Source organism: Nycticebus coucang, chromosome 24 (genome assembly GCF_027406575.1).
Source record: "Nycticebus coucang isolate mNycCou1 chromosome 24, mNycCou1.pri, whole genome shotgun sequence".
In the NCBI taxonomy this organism is placed as follows: domain Eukaryota; kingdom Metazoa; phylum Chordata; class Mammalia; order Primates; family Lorisidae; genus Nycticebus; species Nycticebus coucang.
In genome coordinates this window covers 16,423,079-16,432,125 of record NC_069803.1, presented here as the reverse complement: position 1 = coordinate 16,432,125, position 9,047 = coordinate 16,423,079, and positions in this window count along the sequence as shown.

The window sequence follows — 9,047 nt, the reverse complement described above, 5'->3', positions numbered from 1 at the left end:
TAGTCATTTTTATCTTTATTTATGGATACTAAATAAAGATAGATTCATGTCTTCTGAAAATTAGAGACAGTATCGCGTATATTGTAGTATTTAAAATGTTTTGCATGTAATAATTATTTAGTAAATATTTGTTAGGGAAGTAGTGTGGTATGGTTAAGGAAACTAAAATAAAAACAACAGCTATCATATCAATCTACAGACCTCAATTCAAAAATCAGTTTTTTATTTATTTGTGGAACTTCGAGTATATTCAGCTTGGGGGGCGTCAGATTGCTAATTATGAAGAGAGGCTTTATGAAACCACTTATCTTAAGTTGTGTTGATGAATGAAGGAAATAATCTTTGCAAAGGGCTAACTTGCTTCTTTGCCCACAGGTTGTGTAGGGTCTGACTGGGAAAGTGAGAGAATCAAAGGTCTCCTCTTATATCTTTTGCCCCTACCATCACTGCCCCAAGTAGCTCTTGAAAACATTTCTTAACCTCTCAGGGTCTCATTTTTCTTGCCTTATAACAAAATAATAATAGTAATAGTAATAGTTTCCCCTCTGGGTTGGATGAGGATTAAGTGAGTTACCACTTGAGTGATACTGGTGTCTGGCACGTGGTTATCTCTCGTGATTGTTTGATGTTAATGTTACTATTGTTAATTCTCTTCCTTATCCTTAAATGGGGGATCATTCAGTTTGAAAATATGCAGTTCTGGAAAAGATTCCTTTCTATTTTTCTATAGAAAATTATTTTAGTGGTGTGAATAAAAATAAATTACTTGATTTGGATTCATTTTCAGATTAAATAGGAGCACTTAGCCTCTTAGTTTAGAAACGTAGAAATATAAGAGTGCCATTAAAGAACTGTTAAATGCAAAATGCTGCACAGAGCATCAGAATATGCACTAATAAATGTCAATTCACTGTATAATGTATCCTGGAAATAATTTAGTAAGTGCTTTTTAATTCATCCTTAGATCCATACGATGTTTCAAATGAATTTCAGTGCATGAACTGTCACTGTTTCAAATTAGATTTTTTAAGTGTTTCAAAGAAATAAGCATCCTTACCCTATTTATTCCAAACTACACTTTCTAAATTTACATGTACAATAAGTAAATAATATAAATTGAATAAATAAAGGAACAAACAAATATCAAGATCACATTGGCTGTTGATGTTTTCAGTTATTCACAGGCTCAGTAATTGGTATATTTTTAAATAATTTTTTTTTATTTGTATCTGGTAAAACTCCCTTAATAATTTTGCTGTTTCATGTTTGTAAGATAGATATTTTAAACCAATTAAATGAAATCTACAAAGGTCACAAATTTATAATACGGCCAAGGACTTTTCAAATCACTAGATAGAAGCCAGAATTAGGTTTTGTGTCTTGGAATATAAATCTCTAGGTCTCTGAGAAAAATGTACTTTTACAAATAAATAATTGGATAAAATGCAATCAAAATAATTTTTTCTACATTATCTCACTTATATATTGAGAATATATGAGAGAGAATCTAGTCCTATGTGTAGCTTGGGAAGCTGAGGTAAGAGAATAGCTTAAGCCCAAGAGTTTGTGAGCTGTGACACCACGGCCCTTCTAGGCACTCTACCCAGGGTGACATAGCGAGACTCTGTCTCAAAAAACAAAGGGAAGGGAAGGGAAAAGAAGAGAAGGAAGGAAGGAAGGAGGGAAGGAAGGAGGGAAGGAAGGAAGGAAGGAAGGAAGGAAGGAGGGAGGGAGGGAGGGAAGGAAGGAAGGAAGGAGGGAGGGAGGGAGGGAGGGAGGGAAGGAAGGAAGGAAAAAAGGAAGGAAGGAAGGAAGGAGGGAAGGAAGGAGGGAAGGAAGGAAAGGAAGGAAGGAAGGAAGGAAGGAAGGAAGGAAGGAAGGAAGGAAGGAAGGAAGGAAGGAAGGGAAGGAAGGAGGGAAGGAAGGAGGGAAGGAAGGAAGGAAGGAAGGAAAGGAAGGAGGGAAGGAAGGAAGGAAGGAAGGAAGGAAAGGAAGGAGGGAAGGAAGGAAGGAAGGAAGGAAGGAAAGGAAGGAGGGAAGGAAGGAAGGACGGACCTATGATTGTATGATATTTTGAATCAGATACAATTCTACTCTCTCTCACCATGCGCCTAAATATGTTCCCAGTTACTTGAATCATATTCTTTCTACAGACATTCTTCTGTCCATGGGATCAACAAATATTTATTTAATTATTTAATGAAGCCTGTGGGTGTGACAATATGCTAAAAGCACTGTAGTGATTCCCCAAATGCCCCATTTTCTGAGTTATAATGCAAATCATTTCAATTTCAGCTGAATTAAACAAGAAAACCTTTAGAACAATATCTGGTGGGGAACAGATTAAACAATAAAAGTGAGTTTTAATCTCTTTCATTTGCAGCAGTGGTTCTCAACCTTCCTAATGCCATGGCCCTTTCATACAGTTCTTGTGGGTCGCGCCACACAGGTTGAGAACCACTGATTTACAGTGTACCTAAGTCTGTGTTTCACCGTAGGGTGACTATGGGGGGACTGATTGTAAGCAAAGCCATTTATAATCTTATTGTGAGCTAAGACAAGAAATAAGAATAAAGTAACCAAAAAAGAGTATGACATAGATCTCCTTCTAAAGTCTCCTGGGATGTCGAGGACAGGCAGTTGTCTTGTTTAGTTTCTTAGCACCAACACTGAAAGGAAGCTGATCTTGGTGTGTAAAACAAACGGAGAACATAGCATCAGTTCTTTTCTCTTGTCTATCTCCACCTTTGCTGGACAGGCAGATTACATACTCATGATACAGGTGTGCCTGGCCAAGGTCATTGTAAGTGTAGTAGGTAAAGTATTTACCTCTCTCTGGAGCCACGTCTCTCTTATGGTCTCTGCTAAGATCCAACCGGGGAAAAGTCGGAGAATTAGGGTCCAGCCTGAGCAGGACATCTACCCAGCACTGATGGGGACACCTGGCCCCCTCATGATGACCATTCAGCCTTCTTTTTATTTTCTTCTCCATGTCATCAGATGCTGAAATGCTCCCCTTTTCTTCCCTGCCTCTAAGTCATTACCTTATTGATAAGCCTCATCTTTCCCCTTCTTTTAATTCAGAACAATGCCAGAGAGTTGATCTCTAATTATGGTGCTGACTGCTGGTACTTCATCTACATGGTGTACATTTAATAATGCTAGAAATAAAACCGTGGTTAGGCCAGATTCTCTTGATCTCTGCAAGGTCATCTCTGCTAATTCATTTAAAGCTGTACATTTTAAATTAAGACCTATTCATTACAATTCTCCTCTTTCCTTGTATTCACAACTGAGGCAACCGAAATGGAACGAATTCTTACAGGTTCATTCTAGGTATGTGTTAGAAAAGTTTATATCAAAATAAATGTGAGTGTACTATAAATGATTTAATCTGGTAAAATGTAATGAAGGTGGTCCAAAGGAAAAGAAGAATGACTTTCGGTAGAGTAAATATTTTAAAATTTATTTACAAGACCTTAATAACCATTGTTGTTTTCTGATGTCTGATGAGGGGTGTGGATGCCACATTTTATCATTCTTGTTCTTATTAGGTTTTTCTGTTTGGTGTTAGAATAAAAGTCAACATCCCTTTTTCTTTCTTAGATACTTTTTCTTACTATTTTTTGTTTTTTTTTTCCCGAATCTGTTTTCCTGCTGATCCTTACTGTTTTAAGTAGTGTGGGCTTTCTATTGCCCCGTTAAGCTCTCCTGCTGTGGTTCTAGCAAATTTGTTTTTCCTTAAAGATGTTTCCTTTTTTCCCTTACAGCGTACAAAAGTTTGTCCAAGGGTGTCCCATGCTTGCAATCTTGCGTTAAGTGGTGCCCATGGGCTGTTCCTATTGTTTTATCTGTTGGTGTTGATAACTGATGAGTGAGCAAAGACTTCTTAGCCTCCTTCAAACTTGCTTTAATGGCTAAACTTTTTTATTCATACCGCAGGAAAAGATCTGAGAACGGAGCTTCTGAATTCAAAGTTAAAGGCCTAAATCTCAGTGCATGGTTAACGAAATGTCAAAAACTGTGACTGAATTTTCTTTCAGTAAAATACTACAGAAGTGAAAAAATAAAAATAAATAAATAAATACTACGGAAGTATTTTCCCATCTACAAACGCCTACTTTTAGGGTGCATGAGCTATGTAATAAGCTAAGAGTGACTGAAAAAAATCTCTTCTTAAACGTCCACATTTTAATAAGACCTTTATTCATCTGGAATTGTGTTTTGCTTTCAATGCCTTTCCAGGCATCTCCTTCTCTCGTGTGGCTTAGAAGACTCTCCCATTTCCTCTCTCCAGAGGCAGCCCATTCGAATCTGGTATCTTTCCTCATTCTTGAAATTCAGTTGCTAGGTTGCTTCTTTTCTATGTCACAAATCCATATTCCATAAAGCAAGTAGAAAAAAATAATCCATTCCAAGTGGCCATTTCTCTTAAATAGCAAATTTTGACTATCGTTAGGTTGAAATGCACCTTTGAGCATTAAGTATCGTAGACAGAGAGAAGTTTAAATCGCCACGTAAGTAGACTTTAAGGTATTGTTTCAATCTCTCTCAACATTAGTAGCTGTTTAGAGACTCATTTTCTTAGAGCGGAAAACAAAACGCCTTTCCGATGTGTACAGTTCATGCCATATAACTTGGACACATCAAGCATTTTGTTTTTAAACTTGTATATTCCAGTTGTGTCTTTTAAAATGAATTCCAATAAAAACTCATACAACCCTTAGATAGGAGCTCACTAGAGTTAGAAGATAAATTTTAAAAATAAGTGTTTTTATTGCTTAAAATGAAAAGGGCAGTTTAGCAGTCTGCTTTTCTACTCCCGGATTGCTTTTACGTAAATCAATGTGGTGTTCATTTGAGAGCTGAAGAAACTGGGGAAGAAAAAGGCTAGTGGACGTGGCCCAGGCTATAGAGAAAGGAAAGGCCAGGCTGAGATCTCCACTCAGCACATAAGTCTTCAATTTCATCTGCTGTGTTCCATTCCTTGTTTGAATCAACAGCAGATTATTGTAGTGTTAAATCTAACATGATCAACACTTAATGGACAGTGACACCAACATGATTTACCACTTCTCCTGGAATGTAAGCGTTTCCCGTGACAGACTCAGAGGTTTTTGCACTGAGATTAAATTTTTACAACCACAGGATATTTCCTGTTTCTACTTCAGTGTGCCAAATGCTAGCTTTATCATCAGAAATTAAAACAAATTCTCCAAATGATCTAGCTTATGATCCAGGAATCACATGCTTCTCTTTCATATTGATATTTCTCATTATAGGGAACACAGGTTTGAGCAGAAATTGAAAGCTCATGTTATATTATAATTGTAAGGAATCAAATTAGTGAGTGAGATGAAGAAATAATTGACTGTTCTTTTCTAAGCCTTTCTACCTATTTCTGCCTTCTACTCAGTGTGTATGTGAGTAATATTGTATGTTTTTAGTGTGATATTATAAACAATTACATCAGTCATATGTCTTCCAATATCAAATTAGGTCTGTTTCCAGCTTTATCATTAGATTGGAAATGGAAAGGTAAAATTTGAACTAGTGGGTTATCAACACCTTACTTGAACTCCCTTTATAACTTCCTCAAGCTTTTGTGCAAAGCTTGATCTTTTGCGCAAAGCTTGGATTTTAAAAGTCTATGTCCCATCATGAACCTTTAAACTTCCGTTCTTACTGCCAGTTCTAAATTTTTCAAATTCCTCCATCTGCGGAATCGTGAGCATGCGAATGAGTGGCACATCCTTTGGCAGGGCCATTTAGTCGTCCTTTCAGACACGATTTCTCCCTTGTAGAAAATAAAACAAGACGTTCCACTAGTACCTTTTATTTTTACTCTTAATAGGGCCAGCAACAATGGTCTTAGGCATTGCAAACTTCCTTAACTCTTTCTTCCTTTGGACACATATGTTAATAGAAAGCTTTTTTTTTTTTTTTAAATTCTGGTATTTTAATTTTTAACCTTTTTTAAAAAAACCCTTTTCTGTATATCCAGAAAGATGCCACGTCTGATACTATTCTTTTATGCCCTTTATCCTCTGCTTCCATTTTGAGAAATTAGATAATCACACTTCACTGAAGGAATGAAAAGATGGTTGGGGTAAAAAGAAAAAAAAATGAGAAAATTGTACATACACCTGTGGGTCTTCTAGGTCTTAGGTATGGAATTCCAAAGAGCACAGAGTAACGGGTCCCTGAGGAAGTGAGCCACAGAGGACGTGAATCTCAGTACCACTTATCCCCAAGCTGGACGCCTGCAGACGTTCCCCCCAGCACAGTTATATTCAGTTTGGCATGTGCTGATGTGAGTCCTCGGTGTCAGGATATTAGTGAATAAGACCAAGGGATTGTTTATATATTTGTTTCATGTTAGTATTGAGTATATTGGATATATATTTTTTCATTCTTGAGATGTAATCATTTTGCAACAATAACTACTCTATTCTTTATTCCAATAAAAGCCCTGGCCTCCCATCCCTGGGATCTGTACTTCTTTTTTTCTTTCATGCCACGCCCTTTCCTCTCTTAAAAAAAAAAAAAAAGACCAAGGAATATTTTCATTGGGTTTTTACGATTATAACCTGTCTCTATTACCCCTACTTAGGGTAGATACCTGGCTGATTTTCCGTCACTGTGTCTAGCTTTTCGGCCACCGCACCACTGAGAGAACGCATGATGTATCTTTTGGTCACAGTTCTGTCACTTTAATTATTGATCCTGTATTAAGTTTCTTCATTTCTTTTTTTTTTTTTATTAAACCATAGCTGTGTACATTAGTATGATCGTGGGGCACCGTACACTTGGTTCATAGATCGTTTGACACATTTTCATCACATTAGTTAACATAGCTTTTGTAGCATTTTCTTAGTTATTTTGCTAAGACCTTTACATTCCACATTTACTAGGATTCACATATTCCCTTGTAAGCTGCACCGCAGGTGTAATCCCATTAATCCCCCTCCCTCCACCTACCTCCCCCCTCCCTCCCCTCCCTTTCCCCCTTCTCCCTATTCTTAGGTTGTAACTGGGTTATAGCTTTCATGTGAAGGTCCTACATTACTTTCATAATAAGGGTGAGTACATTGGGTACTTTTTCTTCCATTCTTCTTAGTAAAGTGTCTCAAGAATGGAAGTTTCTTCATTTCTTTTTCACTTCATATTTCATATCCTTTGTGCAGGCATATTCTGGGCCCTGATGTAATGATCCAACACCAGACCCCGTTCACTCATCTGTAATGACATTTATTTGCCCTTCTTTACTCGGGAACATCGTCTGTACTCACTATCTCCATTTCCTCAATTTCTATTTAACCCCCTCCAATTCAGCCTTCAAATACAGACCTCCTTCACCTCCCTTCCTCTTGACCTTCATAGCATCTCTCACTAATTGATGCTATATTAGATATTTATTCTCTTACTGTGTCTGTAATATCCGGAGCATATTACTATGTGACGTTACTACATTTTCTATTTTGCTGTTAAGTTCTTCCCCAAAATGAAATTCATGAGTACATCTGTCTTGAATTCTATCTGCACAGAGCTGTGACTTCACACATTCTGTGAAATGAGAACCTTCTTCAGCCCAAAGTTTCAACTACTATTCCCAGCCTTGAGTATTTGTATGCATTTGTATAAAGATATTGAACCAATGCCAGCTAGATTGGAATAACTAGCCCATTCCCTGGGCCTTAATATCTTGAACTTTTGTCCCCTTCAGTGAGGTAAGACAGTAAGTAGCAAACGGACTCTGCTAATTTCTGTCCTATTCCATTCTGATCCGTGGACTTCACTAGAATTCCCCAGGGCTAGATTATTAATGATGAACCATGTTTAGGTCAGTCCAAATTAATTCTTTCTCTTCTGGTCTTTTTAGGCTGTGTTATTAAATTTAATGAACAAAATAACCCTTTCTCGAAGCCTTATTTTCCATACTTAAGAGAAAAGTCTTGAAAAATTCACAAGGACTGATTCTATTTGCCCACACTTCTTTTATTTCACTCCATAAGAGCTCGCTAAAATTTTTATTCACAGTGTTAAGGTTTTAAAAGTGTTTTTCTTCAGAGAAAAAGTTCAGGGTTAAAATTAAACCAGCTCTTCCCTGAAGGAGGTTGCGAGGAAATGTGTTTACATTAATGTAAGCAATGCTGATAACTGTCTAGATCCAAGAAGCCTGATAACTTCCTTGGTATTAATGAAGAAGACTGGGATTTAGAGGTTATTTGATACTAATGAATTCTTTTGAGACATAAAATATTATATAAAATAGAATAGCAAAACTAAGATGAAGAAGGTTCTAATTAAGTAGCCAGGAATAGCGTACACAACCCTGAAAACAAAAGGAACTGTAAAAAAGAAAAGAGGGAGGAGGGTGGTGTTGGAGGTTTGAATTAATGTTGCATGGGAGGTAGAGAAATACTTTGAAAGCAAAGGAACATTCTGTACTGTGATACTGTCTTTCAGAAAATCATGATTATTTCTCTTTCTGGAAATCTACATGGTTATTCTGAGAAAATAAGTACCTCTGTTGTACATTGGTTTGGCTGATTCCTTTAGAATGACAATAAGCACTTAGTGAAAAAGAAATCTGTTTTATTTATGGAATCTTCATAATGCCAGGAGTGCCAAGATATGTCAAAATATTATCTAACAATTGCAATCAGTGTAACCTGGCTTATTGTACCCTCAATGAATCCCCAACAATAAAAAATAAATAAATAAATAAATAAATAAATAAATAAATAAAAATAGGTCAACATTTAACAATTTAGGAAAAAGATATACAACCCCACGTTTAAGACAGTTAATCACTTAAAACGATGAGTTCTTCTTCTTCTAATACTACTATGGCCCTCTACTGCAGTAGGGATAGTCCCTGAAAAATTTTGTTATTTTGAGAAACACTCAACCTGTGAAATTTAAGGGAAAAAAAAAGGAATTTTTTAAAGAAAACTCTAATCGTGTTGTCTTTTTACAGTTTGGATTCAAGTATTTTGCAATGAAGAATGCATATAAAATAATAACATTAAATTCTTCTTTAT